The 25,616-nt window shown below is 39.3% G+C and overlaps 1 protein-coding gene across 3 annotated transcripts in view; it reads right to left on the bottom strand.

Annotated features, from left to right (window-relative positions):
* Vav3 (vav guanine nucleotide exchange factor 3) overlaps window positions 1-25,616 on the bottom strand; it is a 328,799-nt gene that overhangs the window by 290,715 nt on the left and 12,468 nt on the right. The gene's annotated exons all lie outside the window — the stretch shown is intronic.

The following is a 25,616-nucleotide window of genomic DNA, read 5'->3' on the forward strand; positions in this document are numbered from 1 at the left end:
CAATACATCATTGAAGAGCACCCATTGCATTATGTGCCGTACATTTCCTTGGCCCTGGAATATGAAGTGGCAAAAAGAAAAAGCAGGAAGGACTTTTGCCTTCTGTGAGTTTATGACCAAGTGAGAAATTATAACTGTGGGGAAAGTGTGGCAAAATGGAATCTCAAAGGCTATAGCATACAGACTGAGGAGGACTGGAGCATCTGACCATGTCTAGAAGGTCATAAAGACATCAAGCCAATAAACCATTGTCACTTAATTCTATAACACTTCAGAATAACAAAGGTGCTAATAATTCAATGTATATTGATATAAATGAGGTAATTAATAAATATTACTTCATCACTGCAAAAAAAGTTCAAAGAAAAAATGAGTTCAATATTAAATGAGAACTACCCACCAGAGATAGAAATATTCAAACAACTTTTAAAAGCCTTAACTACTATAAGCAATCTATGTAGCTGGAGATTTTTTTTAAGTATGTAGTAGATGAGAGACAACATATACGTCTCCTTGGTTCAAACATATCCTAAGTAGTACCTTTTGCTCGTGGAAATTTCTAAACGCAAGCCAAGTTTACCATTATTTGCTGAGTTCCTCTTCTGTATAAAATATCAGGTGAGATACATAAGAATACGGAAAAAATAACTTTAATATATCAAGCTGTCAAGAAGTATGTAATCTAAGTGATAAAAACGTAAGAGCCCAATAAATAAAGTTACACAAAGATGTCACAAGTTGTCACTCCCTAACAAATAAATCTCGATAAATTTCCAGAAGAATTCAGACTTTTGAAACTAACAGTATAGATGACCTAGAATGAAAACAAGTGTCTGCAATCACTGTCCCAACAGGCAGTAAGGAAACAAACAAGGGAATGAAATGAAAGTAACGTTGTAAAGAGTGATGTGTAAAAGCTTCATGCAAAACAAGAATCTAGGGGAATCACCATTAGGGAAATGAGTAAGGAAATACAAAGCATGAGGCAATGATTGAAATTTGGTGCAAATGAAACAAACAAGCAAAAGACACAAATAGTGGCGAGGGTCATATTATCCAAAGGTGTAGACATTAAGCTAAGGCATGCAGACTTTACTGAGCTGACTATACAGTCAGTGTTTCTCCTGAGGAAAATGCAATCAAAACATGTCCATTGGTAGAGTCCTGCAGTGATGGAGCGGAAAGCCTACTGCAAAGTCCAGGCATGAGGAAAAAATAGGAGCTAGGCAGGGCATCCTGAGCAGAATGACACCACAGCTCAGGAGCACCAACAAAATTCTTAAAAGGCCCCCGAAAACTGCACCTACAACCAAGTAATGTGTTCAGTGTTTAACATACACCAGAAGCCACAGTAAGCACTTTCCCGTCTGTTTAAGCATGATCTTCCAAATAATTCCAAGGGGTTGGAATTTTATAGATGGAGACTGTAGTCTGACTCAGTTTCCAGATCTGAAACACTAACCTATGAAGTTGTGAAGGGACTCTAAGTTCCTAAACATTTGCAAAAGCTAAGTGAATAGGAGAAAGATGATGCTGTCAATCAAATCAAAGTACATGGTTTTGGATGTGTTTGTTAAAGTTACATAATAGCCAAGAGCATGTCAGGAAAGAAAAGTCCAAAATACGAGGTGGACTGTGCATTAAAGGTAGGGTGTATAGGTCCAAAAAGTAACTGAACAAAGTAATAGGATGAAATACCATTCAATTAGTTCATTAGCAATGTTTTGTAAACACCTTTCCTATGCTAGACTCAAGGGTAAACTGAGGAAGGAAATAAAACAGAAAGTCTCTGTCCTTGAATAATTTACAAGTTTGGATACAGAGAAGGGAATTAATGGGATTTGACAGTGTACATATATATTAAGGAAAATCAATCAAATGGGTGGGTGAGAAAGACAACACAGGAATTGAGATAGGCCATGCTGGAAACCAAATCCCTACATAGGGGGGGGGAAACCCCAAAATGATTTCAACATAGGGTCTGAAATAGATGCAACAATGTGTATAGCAGCAATTCTGCTAGCATCTATTAAAGGGGATTGCAGAGCCCAGGTCTTTCATGTCTACACCAACATGAACCAGCCTTAGTTCTCTGTGTACGCAGAATGATTCCCAGTAAAACCTAGACCATTAGAAATAGAACAATGGTAAATGAAGAGACCAAGGATGAGGTGGAATCCAAGATTTGGAAGAAAGAAAGACTGTTATTACATCATACTTCAGACATATATTTTTAGTGCATCTGAATTTTAAGTAAGTGGGTATTTGACAAACAAGAAAAGACTTCATGAAAATGAACCACAAAGATAAAGCAATCTGTTACACAGGATTCCCATGAGCTTTTAAAGACAATGAATCTTGTATTGCAAACAAGTGAAATACTTTTAAGGTACATTTTTAAATGCATCTCCAAAGCCGTATGTGCTAAATGACAAAAGAACATGGACACACCAAAGGCCATTCAGATGTCCATAGTCTATGCTGCAACATGAAGCCATGCTGGTGTCCATGGGTTGTGCTACTGCCAAGCGCATGTTGGTGTGAATGCCCCACACTGCCACCTAAGAACATATTATTATCCTTGACGATTGTGATGGTGGCTTGTGCAGTAGCAGTGCAGGGTCAGGGTGATGTCTGTGGTCTGTACTGTTGATGCTGAGGTCAGTGACACATGCGAGACCATGTGGATGTCCATGGTTTATGCTGTCACCAGAAACCATGTGTTTGTCCACGATCTGTGCTCCCGCTGGCTATAAAGGGCAAGGAAGCTACTTTCGCCATGATATTGATGACTGTAGGCTCATAGTTCAGAGAGACACAGAAGGCTTCCATGACAACCCCTACTCCCACTCCACCCCCCCCCCCAAAAGTTAAAGTCTAGGAAGAAAGACACTAAAGAGAACTCTTAATAGTGTGATAAGAATGCTGAAGTGTGGCTCTCCAGAACTAGTGACTTCTGGCAGGGGTGCAGATGGGGAAGAACTCAGTTTTCTTTAAGGGGCTGTACCATGAGTTTGAGCAGACTATTGGCAACAAAAAAGAATGGTCTTCTTCTCCTTCTCCTCCTTGTCTTTTTCCTCCTCCTCTTCTTTCTTCTTTCTTCTTCCTCTTCCTCCTCCTCTTTCTTCTTCTTCTCTTGTTGTTGTTGTTTTGTTTTGTAGGGGAGGTCCCAAGGGTGGATGTGTGGAACTGGAAGGACTAGGAAGTGAGGGTGCTCAGGGATCATGATGGGAAATTCCCAAATAATCAATAAAAATATGAAAGAAAACATGGAAGTATACATCAAACAATGAACCTATGGTAATAAACTAGATACAGTAGATAAATCAAGTTCTCCAATGTATGTTTTAGTCACTATTTAAACAGTAACAAGCAAGTTATTGTTTATAAATTTACACATAAGGACTGGAGAGATAGCTCAGTAGTTAAGAGCACCCAGCTGCTCAGGTTTAATTCCCAGCACATAACAACCACCTGTAACTACAGTTCCACAGGGTCTGATGACCTCATCTGATGCCACAGGTAATGCACTCATATAGTGCACAAACAAACATTCAGGCAAAACACCCATACAGATAAAATAAAAATAAATGCATCCTTAAAAAGTTTACACTTAAGAAAATTAAAAACAAACTGAAATATACTCAGTAACCTATGAACAAATGTTATATCTTTTTTAAGTGGCAATGGGTGAGAGCTCTATTGAACAGCATTGGGTATTTATAGAGAGGATTTAATGTAAATGTCGCATGAATCAAATTCACTATGGTGGTATTACAGAACAATTTGAGCATGTGATTTCATTAAAGTGAAAAGAAGAATAAAATGTATTGATTGTAATAATTCTATTGTGTGGTTCCAAAGAGCATATTTAATGAAGCTTCCATGTGGCAAATAAGTTTCAAGAGTTGACCTTGTAACCTATAGTTAATACAATTTGGAAACTTTTTATAATTCTGGGTAAAATAGATGTCTTAAAGTGCAAAGATTCTGAAATTTTATTTTTGGTATTACTGTGTTAAAGAGATACATGAAGACCAGGAGAGGCTAAATAATTTTCCCAACCTGATGGACATAGATCTTGGGCAGAGAGATGAACAGATGATCACACTGAAGAATGAATGAATGAGTAAAGAAAGAGAGAAGAATGTATACATTTTGTATACATTCTCTAAATACTATAAAATACTGCAAGAATGTTTAAATATATTTGCATGTAAACATACAAATAGTAGCATGCCTACATGAAGATATATAGAATGTTTATTGCCACACGTGTATAAAAATAACCTCTTAAAATCAAACCATCATAAAATCACAATGAACCATGGTTTGGTTTGATTTAAAGTGAGACTTTAAAATGAGATAGAAAGTAAAAATAGACAGAATCAATATTCTAGATTCAGAAGTCAGAAACATAAAACTCTAACATGTAACAAAGGTAAGTCTTTTTAAAGTCAGTGAGAGAAGGAAACTGATGCTGGTTTTCAAAAAGTAAGTCTTATGAAATAACACCTTGAATTCACTTTGAAGGACTGGAAGGGGAAAATACAGAGATGACTGATGTTCTTTCATGCCTGGTTTTATCTTCATGGTACAGAAGCTGTTGGGCTGTCTTTGGTCTCCACCAAACAGGAAGCAGTTATGTGGTGTGTGAAAACTTCATGATCCATAACTTACTAAATTAGGACCGCAATCCAAAGGTTTGCTGAACTGGATCAGTATACAAGGCAATATTAAACCAGGGATTCTCAATCTTCCCAATGCTGCAACCCTTTAATACAGTTCCTCATGTTGCAGTGACTCCCAAACATAAATCTTATTTTATTTGTACTTCTTATGAATCATAATATAGGTATCTGATATGTAGGATATTTGATATGTAACCCCTATTAAAGATCATACAACTCACCAAAGGGGTCGTGACCCACAGGATGTGAACTACAGTATTAAACCAAGTATTATTATTTAGAAAGCTAGTTCAATGTTACACCTGGCAAGATATAAACACAGTCACACACTAACAAAACTCTGGAGGAAGTAATAACATCAAACTGTTCTGCAATAATTGGTTTGTTAAAAAAAAAAAAAAAAAGTATCTCACAGTACAAAACATCTTAGAACTGCCAACTAGATTATCACACAAAGGTAGCAAAGCAAGCATGTCCATCAACTGTCATCTTGTAAGGGAGAGCATTCTGCTTATCTACAGTGCTGGGGTGTCAGAATCCTTCCTTCCACATCAGAAAATTCTACCCAACTAGTTTTCATTCCCCAAATGGCTTCTTTTTGATAAAGAAGTAAAGAAGCTCCCCAAGTACCCCCTTGTAGTTTACCAGAAAATTATTTTACTTTATTTTATATCTATGCTCTTCTGGGAATCAAATCTGGGCTTTATGCAAGCTGAACAACCACTCAACCACTAAGCAACATCCCTTGTGTAAGTTTTTAAAGAAATACTTTTTAAAAAACATTAAAGCAAATGGAATAAACCCAAATACAAATATTTCCCTTTCCTTTAGTAGGAAGGGGTCCCTCCTCTTACTGATTTTCACAGAACAATGTTTATGCCTCTTACAGTGAATCAGCATTATCGTGTGTGTAGTCGCAGAGATCCATTTATCTATTTGGACATATATTCTTGTATATGTGTACATATAGGCAGCCAGTGTGTGCTCTTACCTGTCTTATATCTTCTAAGTTTGGGGAGAAGAGAAAAGGTCTTTATTTATACTTTCTGCACTATGTAAAACGAGATGTGTCATTTACAAAATAGGCAGATATGTGAGTAATGTGAAATCCTTATTATCTGCTTAATTAGTATTGAATTTCATACAGACACTATCATAAAGCATTTTAATTGCCTTCTACCTCTGCTACAGTCCAGTCTCACTATGCCTCTTGGGATTATTTGGTGCAGTACTCCAATTATATTATTCTACTACATAAAAATCCTTCAATGCATTCTAAATCCCTCAAAGGTTAAAGTCATATGCATGTCCTTCCTGTGTGGCTACTGCACCCCACTACGGCTGCAGGGCTCTCTCAATCTAGCTTCTTCCATGGCCTCTCCTTCCTATTCTGACACATTGGGGAAATTCATACATACCATCACTCACATCAATGTTACAACCTCATTACATCCCTTCCTCAAAGATACTGTTCAGGGGTTGGAGAGATGGTTCAGTGGGCAATGTACTTGCTGAACAAGAGCAAAGACCTGAGTTCAAAGCCCCAGAACCCATGGCACAGTAACATATGTCTATAATCCAAGCTTTCCTATAACAATATAGGAGGAGGAGACAGAACAAGCCCTAGTATCTCACAACCTCACAAGCCAGATAACTTGTGTACATAGCAGTGAACTAGAGACCCTAGCTTAAACAAGGTAGAATTGGGTGTTGATCCTATGACTTCTGCATGAGCATACCTACATGCAGAGAAGAGGGAGGAGTAAGACGGAGGAGGGAGGGAAGTACATGCACACACACACATGTATTTTTATATCTAAATATCAAAATAAAAATCCCCCATAAATCAGAAATAAATGTCTTATTTTCTTTTTGTTTCAGCATTCAAGAAAAAGTATGTATCTAGGCAGAAGAACTAAAGATCCTGAAGGCAATTTTTACCAAAGATAAAAACTAACAGAAATGGCAACATATTAAGCACAGTACGATACCTATATTGTGACTTTTATTTTGTAGAGCTTTATGTGGAGTTATAGCTATATGCATACCCAATAAAGTTACATTTATATTTGGCTGGAGAGATGGCTCAGCCGTTAAAGGCAAGGCTCACCATGAAAAATATTATATGGAATAACATATAATAATAGCTTAAATTTTGTTCTTGTAATACATTCTAGACAGTAATTTCCCAACCATCACTATTAACCTAATTTTTAAGACTATTAAGAAAAAATGGTGGGGCTTAAGAGATGGCTGTCAATAAAGTGCTTGCCATGCAAGCATGAGGACTTGAGTTAGGATCCCAGTCCCCATGTAGAAGCTGAGCATGGTTACTTATCTAACGTTGGTGCAGGGGAAGGAGAACAAGACAAGGGGATCTCCAGAGCTCATTGACCAGCCAGCCTATCAAAGTCCATGACCTCAGGCTCAGTGAGAGACCTTATCTCAGAAAATAAAATGCAGAACAATTGATAAAGAGATGTAACATCAATCCTGGCCCCCACATACCCACACAAATACATATGCATATACACACAAACAAAAAATACATTCATATATTGATGATATTTTAATATCTTTATAAGGTGTGATTAATATTCGACAAGCCACAAACATAAACTATAAATCTGATTAATTTTCTCAGGTATATAGATCTGGGAAACCACCATCATAAACAAGGTGGTGAATATTTCTATCACTTCCAACCATGCACTAATATTTTTTCATGCCATCTTATCTTGTCCTCCTTGTATCTTCTCATGTCTCCAGCATATACCAATCTTTTCCTTGTTATTATGGGTAGCTTTCATTTTCTAGACTTTTATATAAATAGACTAATGTAGCACAGTTCTCCTTGGCAGGCAGGGAGATTGGCTGTTTTGTTTTAGAACTGCTTAACCCCAATCCCAGACAGTAACCACTCCCAGAGTGTGGGAGGCCTTACCTCATCATCTCCAGAACTTCCCATGATGTGAATATGTACAGCTCTCCAGAATTCATACATTGAACTCCTTAGCCCACAAATTAGTGGTTACAGTATGTGAATATGCAATTGTGAATGTAAATATAATAGCATATAAGTACATAGCAAAGGGTACTGTGGATATATGTATCAGGAATAAGCCCTTCACCAGGTACCAAACCATTATCTTAGACTCCTGAAATAAGAGATATACATTTATGTTCTTTCTAAGCCATCAACACAATATTGTGTTAGAATAACACAAACAGACAAGCATATCAATGCCTGGAACTCTGCACTTTTCACAATGGGTCCTTCAAAACACTTTCCAGAGCATTAGACTCTGCAAAATAAAGAATGGGTGTGGTCATGGACATAACTTGTATTTTACATCCCATTCTCCACAGACTCCTATTGTGAAATTTGTCAACAACCCAATATAACTTTGAAGACAAAGAATCTTTTGAAATTCCAATGTATAAGGACTGAAGAGATACTCAGCAGTAGGAGCAATTGCTGCTCTTGTGGAGAACCTGTGTTCAGGCTCCATGTTAGGTAACTCAAAATCACATGTAACTTCAGCTCCAGAGAGTCGATGCCCTATTCTGGCCACTGTGAGCACCTACACACATTTGGTAAACATTCACTCATGCATGTGTGTGCATACAAACACAGACACACACACACACACACACACACACACACACACACACACTAAAATAAATAAATAAATAAATAGCAACCCGATGTAGAACACTATTACCCTGTCTTCATGCCTATATAAGTGATTGGCTGCTCTTGCTCTAAAGTCTCACTACATAAAGAATTTTGAATGTTATTAAAAGATGCCAGGATGATAAACAATCTGAGCAACAGTGGAGAGCCTTCCTGTTGCCCTTCCCTGATATTGAGATTGATAACTAACTTATATGCCATCATAAAGCCCTCATCTAGTAGCTGATGGAAATAGAAGCAGAAGCTAAACACTGAGCCTAACTCCTGGAATCCAACTGCAAAGAGGGAGGGGTGATAAGAAAAGGGGTCAAGACCTGGCTACAGAAACCCACAGATATCCACCTATGCATACATGGGAACAGTCCTCATATGCACATATACAACTCACACAAGCACATGTGCATACACACAAGCACATGTGTGCATGTGCATGCATGCACACACACACACACACACACACACACACACAGACACACACACACAATTCTGAATACCAATGTCCTCAGAATCAGTTGGCTTGAATCAGTTCACTGACAAGTATAAAGATTAGCAGGTAAGAATTCTAAAGCTCATGTGCCCATTTCCTGTAACTGCCATAAAACTGAACTGAAACTTAGAAACTGAATCTTTCTACTTATAAAAAGGTTAAGTAAAGCACTCTGTGCATGAAGAAAGTAACATTCCTACAACCACAAGTAAGATTAGTTCCATTTCATCACAGAAACTTGGCATCCAACCATGACCAGATCAAAATATGAGAACACTACTTCAGGACTCAGGCTGCCCTGTGTGAACAGGGCATAAAGGACAGTTTCTAGTAAAAAAGAGGGAGGGAAATAGGAAGGGAGGAAGAGAGGGAGAGAGGGAGGGGAGAAAGAGAGAGAGGGAGGGAGGGAGGGAAGAAGGAATACATTTCTTAATTCCAGTTTTAAAAAAAAAAAAAAAACTTGAATTTATTCAAGGAAAGTTTCAAAAAAGATGCCTACTCAGAACTCTAAGAATGCTGTGGTTTCATCCTTGAGATACCAACATCCTTTAGAACTAGAAATAGTAAAATTTCTAGTAGCTAGGTAGAGAGAGCAAAGGACACCTGTTATTCCAGCACTTGTAGGAAGAGACAGGAGATCAAGGTCATCCTTGGCTAAAATGCCAGTTCAAAGCCAGCGTGGGTTACATAAGACCCTGTTTAAAATCAAACCAAAACACATGTATCCTTTTAAATATCTCCATGGAAATACTGAGGGAAAAAAAACAAAAAACAAAAACATGTCTTTTCCTCAACATCATCTTTAAGATATGGAACAGACACAACTCTTCTTAAACTTAAAATCTTAAGCTTTTTTCACTGCCTGGAAGGAATCCTGAGCTGTGTGGTTGCACGCCAAAACCTTCTAGGCAGAGTGAAGTTTTCATCTATCTGTGGAAGCTCACACTGAACTAAGAAGATTGTTCAGAACCTGCAGGTGTGACATGAATTTCTTGTCTTTTAGCTAAGATGAACTGTAATAAAGATTACTTCTGAATCCCTGTTTCCAGCAAAGATACACCCCGTAGATTCCTAGGGAAAAAAGAATTGTATCCAACCAAAAACAGACAGTTCTCTTAAAAACTGGTCATCTTCCACATCAAGGAACTCTAAAGAGAAATCTGAAGTGCCAAAGATGCGATGAAAACTTAACCACTAAAAGTTTAACCACAAACTCCATTTGGAAATTCTTGCAAGTATCACATCAGAAAATTTGAGAATGCATGCTTACTCTTTGGAGAAGTTTGTAAACCAGTTGGTTCTTATGGAGAGAATAAAATACAGTTGGAATCAAGTAAAATGAGAAAGGAAAGGCTTCCTGTGGCTCTGACCAGGGCACAGGACCGCAGAAATCCCAGGCATTTGGTTGCTCTGAGAAGCCCTTGCATATTAGCAATAAACTCTAAATTTCCAATATCACTTTCTCCCATAAAATATTCTTCCTTCTCACAGATCAAGCCAACTGGTGGAGTATGAATGGTTTGGCCAGCATCCGTATAAGTCACATTTACAATGAAAACATAGTTGGAATTCTACTTCCGGTGGACATTCTCAAGAATTTCTTCCTTGTAGGCATCACCCTCCCTGTGGAATGTGTGTGGGGGGGATGGGATGGGAGAGCAGTCGGGGGGCATGGGAGGGAGGGAGGGAAAGGGAACTGGGATCAATATGTAAAATAAGAAAAACAAAAATAAAAAAAAATTCTTCCTTGTGAACAGCAATCCTGGCAACATTCTAGTTTCCTATAGTTGTCCAAAGCAAAGGAAGTGCTTATAGTTATTCATGTGTGTTAAAGATGAACTTGATGTTCAGACCCAATTGCTGAAGTTACCACACTCTGGAGATACAAAACATGGAGAGCTCAAACTGGGGCTTACTCAAAAGTTTTATCGCTTCCTGCTAGTTTTCATAGTGCAGGAATGTAATGTACATACTACTGAAGGATAAAGTAATCATCAACATCACCAACCTGTGAACCCCTGTAAACTTCAATAACAACTGCTCTGATAAGATATACCAACTAGTGAATAGTGGCACAAACCACTTTCCAACTAGCTCTAAGATCAGCTCCATGAGATGAAATCCATACCTTACACTGTAAACAGAGCCAAGACTAGATAGATCTAGGCCACTGGGGAGAACCTAATATCATAACTCCAGTAAATACACGTGACTCACTGCTATACCCACAGATTAGTGCATCTTTCAATCTTCAGAGCAGTTTCTATCTGCAATTCAAGGTGATTAACAAAGAGTGCCACAACTGGTTAAAATGTAGATAATCAGAAACTGTAGAATGCCCAGCCCCAAATGAGATACCTATATCACACCCCTAACACTTATATCACACCCCTGCTTCAATGGTTCGGGGATGGCTTCAGAAGAGAGCAGAGTTGGTGAACAACTACTTCAGAAAAAACAGGGCAGCTGATACAGGAGTTTAGAGCAGTTGTGAGAGCATGCCCAAGACCTGTGCAAGCTCAACCCAGACCAAATCCAAGCACAAATGGGATGTGAGCCCAAAGTCCCATAGTTTAGAGTTACTGGTAACTGATAACTGATGGTAGATGGAGAATCCATTTTCTTTAAAAGCATAGCCTCTAGGAAGGCAATTGAGCCCCAGGGAAAGATCATGCATGTAACACTTGGGGCAGCACAACTTGGACTCAATAGAGGTCCCAACATTAGGAAGGGAAGGGGGTGAATCTGGGAGGAGTTTGGAGGGGTGAATATGATCAAAATATGTTCTACAAAATTCTCAAGGAACAAAACTGAATAAATTGAATAAATCTGAAAATAATGTGAATAACCAACTAAAACCTTAATAAAACTTATAACACTTTTACGTGGTGTGAAAATGGGAATTTAGCCCAGGAAAAATCCTATACTTAACATATAGTTTACTTGTAAATTAAACTAGGATAGGGTTAGACTGGAATCAAAAAGGTTAATTGGATTCTGTGTCAGCGTTTATAAAAAGCAGATCCATCACCTTCGCTGGGGAGCAGATAGGGGATGGGATGGAGGGGTGGGAGGGGGACTGACGAGGAGGGAGAGTGAGGAAACTCAGATTGACATATAAAACAAGCTTGTTGCAAATTTAGAAAAATAAATGCCAGCAGTTATTTTATATTTAGTTTTATATAGGCACCTAAGTTTTAATAAACTAACTTTTAAAAGCAAAAAAAAAAATCCACTTACGAACATTCTCTTCTTAGTAACTGTTCAAGAACTTGATCATCTAGAGAAACAAAAATGATAGCCTGCACAAGTTACCACCCATCTTTGATTAGTCCGAGTTTACCATGCATTTTTAATTGATTCATGCCTTTGCTAAATTGACTGTAAGGAAACTGTAGCTGGTTTGAGGGTCATGAATGAGTCACAGCTGCTACCCTTAAGTAGCTGTGACCTAGTAGCAAGTTCTTGAGCTAGGCCTGAATTTCAAGTTGGAGAATTTGTGACAGGGAGCCAAAGTAATCATCTAGCCAGGGCAATAAGAATATCATGAGAGTAGGCATCTCTGCACTTTCTTCCAAAGTTTATAATTTAAGAGTCTAGATTTTACCTCAAGCAACAGAAACAATATACCTAGGTCACATTCCACTCATTCCCAGACTGAGCTTGCTCTCCATATAAAGTCATTCCATATAAAGAAGCAACAACCAGGTCCCTCCTACTACTTTCTCAATGCTGCCAATCGGGTTCCAAAAGGTTGTGGGCAATGGGAGGCCCTGAACAACTACTCCAGTGCCACACCTTCAAATCAGGTGGGTGAGGATGCCATACAACCACCTCCCTCTTCCAAAACCTCCATCATTAATGTTACTGCTCTGCTTTAACAAAAAGCACACACATGACACACTCAAAAAATCACAGTCTTTGGAGAATTGGCAATACATACCACAAGATATGTAATTATTTGCACAAGACACACCACCACACAGGTGACACTTCTTACAGATGGAACCAGTGTGTGACTAAGTGGCCCTTCTACAATGACTGTGAAACACCCCAGGTCTTCTACAATGAGTGTGGCTAGAGACTACAGCTGTGAGATCAGCACAAAGGGTTTTCTTCAAGTCAAACTTCCTTCTCTGCCTGCCAGCCACCAGTATGTCACTTCCTTCCTACTGGGTTCTGCTTTCAGCAGGACAGGGACTATGACATTCTTACACTTAACGCTACTGCTGTATTTTCTTCCACTTGAGAGAACCAGAAATCTTCCCACAAATTTAAGACGAATGCCAAGTAAGGGCCGAACACCCACCACCCACAGACAATTATTTCTCGGCCTCAGCCATTTACCTTCCAGGCACTCTGCTGGAACTATGAAGAATCATCCTGTCTAAACACACTTCATCCAAAAGGCCATCGGGCTCATCATAGGGTCCTCAACTTTAACAGCTACATAAAGTTCTAAGACTCTGGATGAGGCTTAAAGTCCCAATCTAGACAATTTAATGTGTCAACATTAACAGGTATAATTTACCAGCACATAATCATACACAAGTATAACATGATGCAGGTTTAAGGTATAAAAAGCTCTCTTTTTAAAAATTAATGGGCACCATTCCAAAATTTATAGTACTTAGAATTCAACATACATTTTCCCAAGAAAATGAGGCTGAAGTGCTAAAGTTCTTAGGTTAGCACTTACCTCAAAAATAAGCTGAAATTAGAAAAAAGAAAAAGAAAAAAGAAATCCTGGTACCCTCATCTCCTTGCTTTTTAAACATACAGGGCAAGTTAGCAATGTTCTTGAAGCACATATCTGGCAGGAAGCCAAGTCCTACCTGTCACTGAAGAGGCCAAGGAAAATAGACTAGGGCTGTCACCAGGCTGGACCTGTCAAACGTAAACAGGTGCGGTGGAAGCTTAGGAGGATGAAAATACCAAAAGTGTGTTCAAGAGAAAAGAGAGAGAGTGGGGCCAGAAACCTAGCTAGCCAACTTGAGACATGTGCCCCTTCTAGACTTCATACACACGGGCCAAAGGCAACCCCTGCCTTCAGGAAAGGCAGGAAAGGCAGAGAATAGAGCTTTCCAGTAAGGCAGGGCAGAGGCAAAGGCCCCGGGGAGCCCTGGTTCTTTGGTGGCTAGCAGAACTAGAAGTTGCTGCAGGAGTAAATCTCAAGGCAGAACTATCTGTTCTCAGCAGAGGAAGAATAGAGAGGTAGAGAGAGGAACCAGAGGAAGCACTACGGAAGGAAGGACAGTCTCTGTCCTTGAAGGATAACTAGCACCCTGGGGAAGAGACTGGGATATTAAAGCAATTCACAGGAGCCCCTATAGAGGAACTGGCTGTCCTTCTCCAGGTTTTTTGTTTTGCCTAAGTCCACATGTATGTGCCATTAACTCGGGACATTGAACCCATAACACACTCAAGTATTTTCACATGCCTAAGAGCTATGTGGTTTTAATTACCTCCACAGCTGACGCTACAGGCCATTTAATAAGTATTTATGGAGCAACAAAAAGAAATAATAATGAGAAAGAGATGGTTTGCCCTTGCTGCAAAATGAGGTTTCCTTAGTGTGACCTCAGCAAAACTGTGATCTTGCATGTATTATCAGCTTACCAGGAAAAGAAAAAGGAATGTGTGTGGATGGCTAGAGCCACCCTTTACTGTCTTTAAAGTCATTTAGACTTATTGTGTGCATCAGATATATTTCAGTTCTCTATGAGCACATTCATTTTCTAGAAGGCTTTGAGACTCTAATGTGCTGTCTGCAAAACACCACAAAAAGGCTCCTCTGGCTCCAAGCCTCAAATGCTCAACAAGGGAATCTAATAAATAACATCTCTCTTTCTTCATGTGACCTTAGAATCATATGTAAGACAGACAGAAGTAAGGAGCAGACTAGAATGTGTCTTTTCTGCAGGGAGACAGAACCTAAAGAGAATCTCAGAGGGGACCATTCCACATCTGCCCAGGGGAAAAGGAAGCCACCTCTCTCCTGGGTAAGAAAGAACAAAAGCTAGGGATGTTACTCTACTTGAAGTCCTCACGCAAAAGCAGAAAGCAGTAGCATAAAGAAGCTCCAGAATAGTCGCTTGATTTTTTTTCTTACCCATTAAGGCCCCAGGCTATTGGTAGTATGGCTGTCTCCCAAGGAAGAGAGATCAGTTTAATAAAAACTTTTCCTTTCCCAACAACTGCCTCTCAGGATCACTGGGAAGGGCTCTGAACAGAACAGCAAAAAAAAAAAAAAAAAATCCCAATACAAAGATGGATACAAAAATAAAATGCAGCTGAGGATGTCTGATAGTCTTTGTTTCTGGGTAAGATTTCTGTCATGGTTTCCATATGAAATGGCCTCCCACAAATCCCGTGCTTGAGAGCTGTCCCTAGCTACTGGTGCTGTTTTGAAGTGGTTGTGTCACTAGGGGACAACTTTACAGTGATTTACTTCTGATTTGAGCCCCAAGTTTTCTGGTTTCTGACCTACCAAGATGTGGAAAGCAGCCATTGCAAGCCCATGTCACCCACGATGAGCTGACTGGCTCTGTTCCCATGCTGTCTCCTCAATGGATTGACTTAAACCAAGAGCCAAAACTTATCCTTCCTCCTTAAAGCAGTTTTAACGAGTCATTCCAGGGAGGCAAGTGCCCCTGACCAGTGGAGAACAGGGATGGTTAAATGAAATTCTCTTTTCTGGGACTGGGAAGATAGTTCAGTTGACACAATGCTTGTCTCAGCAGTATGGGAACCTGAGTTCCTTACCCAGAACCCACATAAAAAACACTGGGAATAGGGGTAAAAATCTACAATCAAACACTAAAAAGGCAGAGACAGAAGGATCCTTGGCAGCATATACCCTCAATACAAACATGCACACTTACGTGCACAAACAAATATACATACTTAAAAAAAAATGCTCCTGTTTTCCTCAAGTTCCCTCTGGTGGGTATATGCTCACTAATACATTTTATGAACCAAAATTCAATCTTGCAAGTTAAAAGTCCAAAAATGTGCGATTCCAAAGGAATTTGCACCACCCCAAAGGTCCTAGTCTGAGTTTCCCAGAAAGGAAAGACTGAAGAAAAAGCTTGCATACAGGTGTTTAGCTTGGGAAGCAATCCCAGAAAGGAGAACCACAGGGGTTCTCAACCTTGGTAATGCTGTGACTCTCTAACACTGCTCCTAGTGTTGTTGTGAACCCCGCCCTCCAAACCAGAAAGTTATTTTATTGCTACTTCATAACTGTAATTTTGCTACTGTTACAAATCACAATGTAAATATCTGATATGCCACCCCTGTGGGGGTCATGACCCACCACTGTAGTAGAGGAACAGAAAGGGAGAACCAGGGAGGGAAAACACAAAAGGCATTACAGAAGTGAGCATTACTGCCTGGGTTGGGTGCTCAAGGCCACTCCCCCTTCTGGGAAATCTAATAAGCCACGCTTCTGAACTGCCTTTCCCAGGAGAAAAAGAAATTATTTCATTCGACTATTCCTGTTCCCCAGTGGGTAAAAGAACCCATCACCCTGACATAACTTTTCCAAACTGCCTAGTTGTTCCTGCTGGTCTAGAACCTTTCAACCAGGAACCACAGCAAGAGAAACTCAGAGCAGGAAGAATGGGCAGCAAGAAGTGGAGGAGAACCCCCTGGTAAGGTGCTGTCCAAATGCACCTGTGTAGTTCATGGCAACTAGCAAGCAACAGGCTGCTGTTGTAGCTGGAGAAGGAGTGAGGCAGAGGGAGTTTTCAAGTGATGCTCAGGCAGTAGCCAACACAAAGATCAATAATCCTGAAAACCATGGGCAGCCTCTGCAGGCCCCTATTCTACAGCCCCAGCTGGGTGACTGCTGAGGGAGGGTTGTGGGGCTTTTTGTTCCTGTCATTTGTCTTCTTTTTGCTTTTGTTTCTTTGTTTTATTCTTTCTTCTTTTTTTTCAAATATGTAATTGAGAAAGTAGACTTCTTTAAGAGTGATGGACATTAATTCAGCTTCATCTCAACTGTTGTATCCTTCACCTTTAAAGAACCTTAAGGCTGTGAAAAACAAGTACGACTGTTACTTGGCAAAACTGCCAAATTTAAAAGCAGAGTCAGTTCTCAGGAGTGGCTCCAACTACCTAGCATAACACACACCATATAATTACAAAGGATGAAGTGAGGGGAAAAAGGAGAAAGGGATGGACAGGCAGGGAGACAAATGGAAAAAAAGAAAGACCTGCAGGACTTTGAAAGAGGGACGAATACAAAGAGGACGACAATACATCTGTGCCTGCTTTGCCAGACTCCCTATAATACTACATCAATTACCCAAGTATCCGTGAATAGATGAATGAATAAACTATATAGAAAACAAATAATTGAAAGTTATTTAGCCTTAAAAAGAAACCAAATTCTGACATATATCAAAACATGGATGGGCCTTGAAGATATTATCCTAACTAAATGACCCAATTTATTTGAAGCATCATGAATAGTCGAATCTATAGACACAGAAAGCCGAATGATGGCTGCCAGGGGCTCATGGGGAGAGGCATTATATTTCAATATGTATAGTTCAATATGTACAGAATTTCAGCCAGGGAAGGTGATAAAATTCTGAAGACAAGAAATAGTGGCTGCACAACACAATGAGTTTGGTGACACTAAAACATGACTTTGAAGCAATAAACAACCATAATCATTATGATTTTGTTGCATGTATTTGAGCACAGCAAAAACAAACAAAACTCTACATTGAGTCAACTAGGTAACAGCTCCTAAAGTCATAAATCTGAGCATTTGCTTACTGCTCTTTCAAAGCTTAGAATCCTAGTCCTAGTCCCTGAGGATCCTGGGCATGGAACATTTCTTTGCAAGCATGCGACTTCCACATTTCTCATCTCCCTTGTCACATCTAAGCCAATGTTTCTGTCACTTAAGAGCGGAATAGGATCTGGGCTCTGCCTCACATTCGTCACCACCACAGTCTTTCACAAGCAGGAATTTTGAGTCTCAGGCCACAGCATCTGTTGCAACTGTCTTTGCTATGTGATTGCTTGGCGCTGTAAAAAAAACTGCTTCCTGAGGAAGGCCATTTCTGAAACCTCCCATTTCCGACAACCCAGCCCCAGCAGATGCCAGGACAGCCCTCAACCTGCAGTGCTGTGTAGCCACCCCAGACATGAACATTCCTGAGCATTTTAAAAGTACTTTTATTTTCCACCAGAAGTCAAACATGTACCCTCATGTCAGTTAGTTCTCCTGCACTGATCCTACATTCACACAGAAGGGCTCGAAGGTTCTCCCTTCCCTCCTACTTCAGAGCCACCTCTACAAAGGGAACCCCATGGCTCTTTTCTTTCCTGATCCAGATAACCGTTTTTCTAATATTCTAAGACAGTCCCTAATACAGTATAGTCTAATACCACCCATACGAGAGAGAACTACAATGTTATGAGTAACACCTCATACATATTCACTATTCAGACAAATTTTGTCAGCCTTCACTTCCAGCTTTATGGGTCCCAACCAAGAGGTCACTCCCAAGATGTCACATCTAGTCAGGGCCTCAGATGCCTCAAGGCCTCACTTACCCCCTTTCACCTATGGTCATAAATGCAAACTGTTCTTCTAGCTTAGGTTTCTAGGTCTACTACTACTACCTAACACAACCAATCAAGTCACTCTTGTTTCTCCTTCATTTCCTGTGAAAATTTGACCTTTAAGATCTAGGTGTTGCAAGCACACTCTTTTAAACAATCATCTTAATATCGAGTTTGCAACATTCACACTGACTCATTGGTATTTTCTCAACTTAAGAATGTTCCAAAAAATTATTTTTTTTTTCTTTTTTGAAACAGGATCTCACTATACAGATTGGCCTTGAACTCCTGGAGATGTGCCTACCTCTACCTCCCAAGTTCTGGCATTAAAGGTATATACCACCATACCCAGACAAATAGTTCTTAATTAAGAATACCACCATTTCTTCCTAATTATCAAGAAAATCTGAAGTTCTTCTCCAGATGAAAACTACAGGGCTACAATCTAACATGAAGACTCAGGTTATTAAAAAGCCACAGCAAACACATCGCTTGATTTACTGGCAAAGCTATGGGTCAAGATGTAATGGTCAGAGCATTTATACTAATTAGCAAGCCCCATGCAAATACAGTTTGTGGTTCACTACAGAGAAACTTCCACTAGTGATAGAAATGCTCCTGTCCTACACATAGTTCAGTTTCTTCCAGTCCTCCTCCCGGAGACCTGCTTATACAGAAAGAGGCTTCTATGGTCTGCTCTTTGGTGGGAGGTTATTCGTTCTAAGACAGGTGGTCTCTCAAGATCTTGTCCATAAACAACCAAATTACATAAGAGTCATTCCTCCAAGGCCTTCCCTTTGCCCCAGGATGAAATTAACTATATGTGCTAAAGCTAATTTATCACTTCCTTCCTTGGCCTCCTTTTCATAATTTAAAGGAAGGATCTGACCTGACACAATAGCACTCTTGAAATGTCACTGCTGCAGTTAGCAGCCCTGGCCCACAACCTAAACCAATATACAATAAGAATGTCAAATATGTTCTATATTAAATGACTAAGAAGGTCCAAGATCTTTCTTTACCTCATCTGAAATGTCAGTGCTGGCAATCTTTTTAAAAATCCCTAATATCTAGGTGCTTCAAACTCCCTCAAAACCCAACCCAGGCCCCCTGGGTAGCATCAGTTTATCATGCACTAATAGTGCCTAACATTCATCACAAACAGCTCTGCCTGGCAAAAATGACCAAATGCCTACAGCCTTGCCTGTTATCAGCTTCACCATCCCCCAGGGGCAAAATAAATATTCCCTTTTTTTAGTGAGTGAAAAATCTAATGGGTAATAGATTTTAAAAAGATGGGTCAAATGTGTTTTACTGATAAAAGATAATAAAAATCAATTATGGGCTTGAGGATGAAGGTTTCCCATCTCCACACATCCTATACCCACCATTGTATAACAAGCAAACAAACAAAAATAAAACCAGTGTTATAGGCTTTGCACTTGAAGATTGGATCTATTCTACTTATTGGCCATATGGATGAGAATAGACCAGAAAACTACCATCTCTACAGGCAAGTAGGTCTCCAAGGCAAGACCCCAAAGAAACCAAGCAACACATACCCAAGAGTATGCTAATACTGTAACAGACGTTCTACATAAGAAGATGAGATGGGGAGAAAACACCTCCTCTTAAACAGACCTCTCTTAGAGCATGGTTCTTTGAGATGCTGTCAGTGCCTAATCATTGATCATATGCTCAATGAATACTGTCAAATAGATGAGCCAAAAAAAAAAAAAATGAATTCTACTCCTGCAAGAACAAAATGCAGTTTTGAGCTTACAGACATTAAGAGTGTAATATAAGATAGTCTGTCCTTCTGGGATGTAAAAACCCAAAGAGCTGGAGATCTCAAGTGAGAGGAAATGTACCAGGCATAATCTAATCTCTCAGGAATGTTCATCTTCACCCTTAAGTCCTCCTGCTCTGCTATTTGATTCAAGATGCTTCTCTAGCCAGACTCCTGGTTGTATTATCATAGCTCTCAGATGAAGAATGTTGGCTTAGATGAAAGATGACTGGATATTAAACTGTGATTTCAGCAAGTATTTGCCCTCTCTTCAAGCTTGTCTTCACTAACATGAAAGATTACTGCTTTTTTTTTTATAAGAAGCAAGATCCTATTTAATTAAAAGTATACTACAGTTTTTATGATATTCTTGAAAATAATAGATGGATATATAGTTTCAGAACATCCTAAAATCAGACTTTTAACAAATTATACCTAAAATTCCTTTCCTTGCCTGTGTTTATTGGTGGTAATAATAAGAGTCAGTGAATATTCAGTTAAGCACTCCCAAGTATTTATTAGGCATTAGTGCTAGGCTCTATGTTGGTTCCCAGGAATCATCAGTTAATAAAATGTAAATGACCCTGCTAGCAAAAGGTCAGGATGAAACAATTATTTATAAGGTGAATTGCATAAAGGGGGAATTTCAAAACTAGGAAATAGAAGCAAAATGTCAAGTCCTAGATCCAGAAAAATAAAGAAGAGGTTGCAAATTCTTGGGAGGGAAAAACACCTACTGTGGCCGCTGCAGAATTCAAAAGGGTATTGAAAGACAGACATGACAGCAGAGGGCAGAGGCTGATAAGGGCAGACCACAGGTGTCATTTAGGGATTCTGGACTTCTCCCTGAGAGCACCAGGAAGTATCTTTGTAGTTACAAAGGGTATTTGGGGAGAAGTCACATTTTAAGGTTACTGAAGACCCATTTGACAGAATGGATTGTAAGAAAGTCTAACGTACAGAGGGAGAATAACTAGGAGGCAGTGGTCTAAGAACACTGTAGAGTACAGGAAAAATAAGGCAGCTTCTGAAGGCTGAACACTGCTCTTGAGAGGTTAGCTATCTAATTGTATACCACTTTACAGATGAGAAAAGATGGAATCTGGGAGAGTAGTCAGTCATTCAGCAAATGGATAGATAAAACTGGAATCAAATAAAAATGACAGCAGGGATCTTTTTTAAACAAGACTTGGGAAATTTGCCCTTCCCAATCCATTGGAATGGTTTTGTTGGCTTTTGTTTTTTCCGTTAACTATCTGGCAGTATACTGACAAAAATCTGTGAAAATGTAAGTCTTTGACCTAGAAATTTCACCTTGGACAATAAAGCTGAAAGAAATAAGCCAAGGCAAGAAATAATCTGTATAGGGGCATGATGAGTCATGCTGCCTACAAGAAAAAAGTGGAAGTAGACTGAGGAGCTGATTCCAAATTCGGGAAGCATATTAATAAGGTGGTGGTTCTTCATTTTCACAGCTCACACTACTCCATGATCCATTCCTATGTGACTCTGAGAAAATTGCTGAGTGTCTTCTAACATTCTTCAGCTAAAGCAAGGTATGTTCTCCCACTGTCTCTCAACTACCTAGGAAAAACAGGCACTGACAATGCAAACTAACCATCCTAGTCAAGTTTGTAGCATCCATGCAGCATCCTGAAAACTTACCAAGTAGAAAGTTCTGAGCAAGTTATTTGGGGTACAATATCTCCTTATGATAGCCTTAGGAAGAGCTGTCCTTGATACAAAGATAAAGGGAGAGAGAAGAGAAGGAGCCTGCTCTATCACATACTCATCAGCAGTAAAGCTAAACACTGAACACACGAGCTATGTCTTTGCTGGACTCTAGTGAGCTGCTCTTTCCTGGTTATCATGGAGAAGCTAAAGCTCAGAGAAACTTGAGTACAGTGAGGCTCCGGCATCACTGGTCTTGTGGGTAACCCAGCCAGCATGTAAACGCAGCTGTTCCAATGCCAGATGGAGGGTAGTTTGTGCTTTCTGTTGCACAATGGCTGCCACATGCTAAATGAATAGCCAATAAATACAGATAAAAATGTCAGTTAAATCATTTTAAAACTACAGTATTTCAAGTGTTAGACTTGGTGATTCTACGTGAGACACCTGCTGGAAAAACATAAAATCGAAAACAAAGAAGAGAAGTTTTCCACAGATTTTCATAATACCACTCAGAAGAAATGATCAGATGATGGAATGGATGATAGAATGAGACAGAAAGGAGGAAGAATAACACTTGATGGCTAAATATCCACAGTGGCCCTGGTGCTGTGCTGGGTAATATGCCCATCTGAGCTCATTTACACTTCACAACATTCTGAAGTTAAGAATTATCTCCATTTTATAGCAAGAAAACAAAGACACTAAGAGACCTAGGAATTTTACCACAGATATTCACCTAATTGGGTGTGACCTAAATCCAGGTTTGTTGACACTAAAGTTCACATTCCTTCACTATAACATGATGACTCTCAATGTAAGACATTAGCAGAACATTATCTGTGTTGTCCTTCAGACAGATAGTGTTATCACCTTCTTACCTAACCAATATCAGGGACAATTAAGTATTCACTCAGTAGGCACTTCAGGGAGTATTCATCCTGTAGCAGCTACTGACCTAAGAAAGGAGGCTGTGAAAAAAAAGCCACTAAGTTCATAGAACTCATAACTCAGAAGAAAAAGTTGTGATGGTGCTAATACACATGAATATTCATATTTTCAAGAATTTGAGACCCCTTGCGGTTTCACTAAAAACAGCAAACACTCAGCCCTCTTAGGAACTCTGTGATTCTGGATGGCTCAGATTTCGAATAGTGGAGATTTTACTCATCTTGATCAGCACTCTGATGCCATCCTTCTCATTATTTAGCAATTTTTCAATGCTCTGTCATTTCTGCCAGGAGGCTCTGGGATCCAAATTTTGAGACCTTAGACTTCTACTCTTACTGTGTCCCAAAATGAACAATAAATAAATAAATAAATAAGAAAGAAAGAAGATGTATTTTACTTGAGTAATTATTAACCAAAACATTTTCTAATATGTGTGCATGTAATGTTGGGGTGCTACACACAGTCAATCCTGCTTATACAGGGACTGGGAGTTGGTGTCTAAGGTTTTCTTCTACCATTCTCTAACTTATTTTTGAGACATTCTCTCACTGACCCTGAAGCTCCCTCTTTTGCCTACGTTGACTGATCAACAAGACCCTATGGTTCACCTGTCTCTCTGTACCTGCACTCCAACCCTGTACTGGGGTTACATTCGGCCTGGCTTTTTTTATATATGGGCCCCGGAGATCCACATTCAGGTTAAAACACTTGCACAGCAAGCACTTTATCCACTGAACAATTTCTTCAGCCATAACTGCCCCCACCCCCATGCATCATCTCAGGTAGTACAGGCTGGCCTTAAACTCACTGTGTAGTTGAAGGTGACCCTGAAATGCTAACCACCACACAATCCCACCCTGCGTCCACTTCCAAGGTGCTGTGATTACAGGCATGTTCTGCCATATCTGGCTTGTTTTCTAATCTTCATAAGCATATGTTTTAAAACAATAACACATGAGTTAAACCTTTCTGAGGCTACTACTATTCTTAGAAAAGGTAGGGACTATGGCTCAGAGAACTTGGATCTGGCTTTGCCAAATGAAGTGACCTTGATCAAATCTCTACACACATCAGAAGCCTGAGGCTGCTCACTCTGCAAACCAATTGCTGGACTAGAATTCTCTCTAAAGAACTTCCAGCCCTATGTTTTCTTTCCCAGGTACTTTGTGCTGTGCATAAAGGCTGTTGTAGCCTTGATAGTCCGACATTAATAATTTGGGGTTCTCAAGTCCACAATTTATAGTTTTAAATTGCCAGCTTAACTTTCGGTTATCCCTCCTTTGTGCTTTAACTTTCAGTGTATATATAATAGCATCCTTGTCCTTAAATAGGCTTAATGAAATGAATGGAATATATCTGCAAAGCTTCTCAGTCCTAATACTGAACACATTATATGCATTACTGCAATTACTTTAGTCATACCAATACTTCAATACATGCCATCTCCTCTGTTTTATAAAGACAAAATTAAAGATCCAATCAGTTAAGCTGCCCAGTACTTAAGTAGCAGAGCTATGACTCAAGGTCAGGTTACATCAAAAACAACGTAAGGTCTACTAGAACCTATTGTCTTGAAAGTATATTAAAACGGAGGTTATAAAAAAGTCCTCCAGCTTAAAGTCAAATTTTAGGGCCTATAAAAAATTGGAAGAAATGATGTGTGGCTTCATAAACATGTTTAATAATTCATTTTCTTTTTCCTCTGCCAAGAGGTAAGAATATTTTTATTACTATTTTCTAGATGCATTATTTTTTTCATCAAGCTAATTATGTGTAAACCCGTAGGAGGTGGGGTTTTCGGTAGCAAGGGTACGCAAGAATGCACAGGTAAGCAATATACACTTTGTTGAAGTTGTTGAGCCATTTATTAAACATGACAGGGAAAAATCAAATCTTAACAAGCTAGATATGCAAGAATCCTCATAAATTATTTTTCTTTCCCATTATTTTTGTCTTCACTGTGGTCATTAAATAGAACTATGTATTTAAAAGGCTTGGTAATTCAATAAGGATATAACCTTCTGAGCTACTGCATAAGAAGAGTCCAACTTCTCTATGGGGCTAACACTGATTGATATGAGCAGTAATGATGCCATATTCTCTTCTTAAAGAATCTCTAGAAGAACTCACAGCTTCCATCAGTGTTTATGAGAGCTTCAGCGCTCACATCCTGCTTTGCCCTGCTTGAGGACAGTTGCTGTATTTTACTGAATCTATAAGGACAGTTTCTGAGCAAAATACAGAGTACTCAGCCATCAAAAACAATGTGAAGACGAACACTTATTTTGTGTCTGATTGGCTGAACACTTACTAACTTTCCTTAGTTAACAAATGCTTTATTATATTTGAAGGTCAACTGACAAAAAAAAAAAAATACTTGATCTCTCCTGCTGAACATACATCTTGGAGTAAGTGACAAAATTATTCTAGTGCCACCTCCCTACTAGACATTACATTTATGAGCAAGAGAAAAATGAATCCTAACATTATAGCCCCAAACTAAGCATTACAGCACTGCAAACTAAGCAGATGTTGTGATGTAGTTGTGAGAAGAAAGAGCCAGCCTGGCACTACTAGGACCTGGGATACATGACTGGAGACCTCCTGGTTCACTGACAGTACTCAGTCACATCACTGGGCTCTGGAGACCAGAAATCAGAAAAAAACACATCTAGTATACAGTGTCCTATTTCTCATAGTCAAACTTCTCATAGCACCTGGAATTCTCTGGGGTTCTGATTTATT

The sequence above is a fragment of the Phodopus roborovskii genome, unplaced genomic scaffold (genome assembly GCF_943737965.1).
Source record: "Phodopus roborovskii unplaced genomic scaffold, PHOROB, whole genome shotgun sequence".
NCBI classification, from domain to species: Eukaryota; Metazoa; Chordata; class Mammalia; order Rodentia; family Cricetidae; genus Phodopus; species Phodopus roborovskii.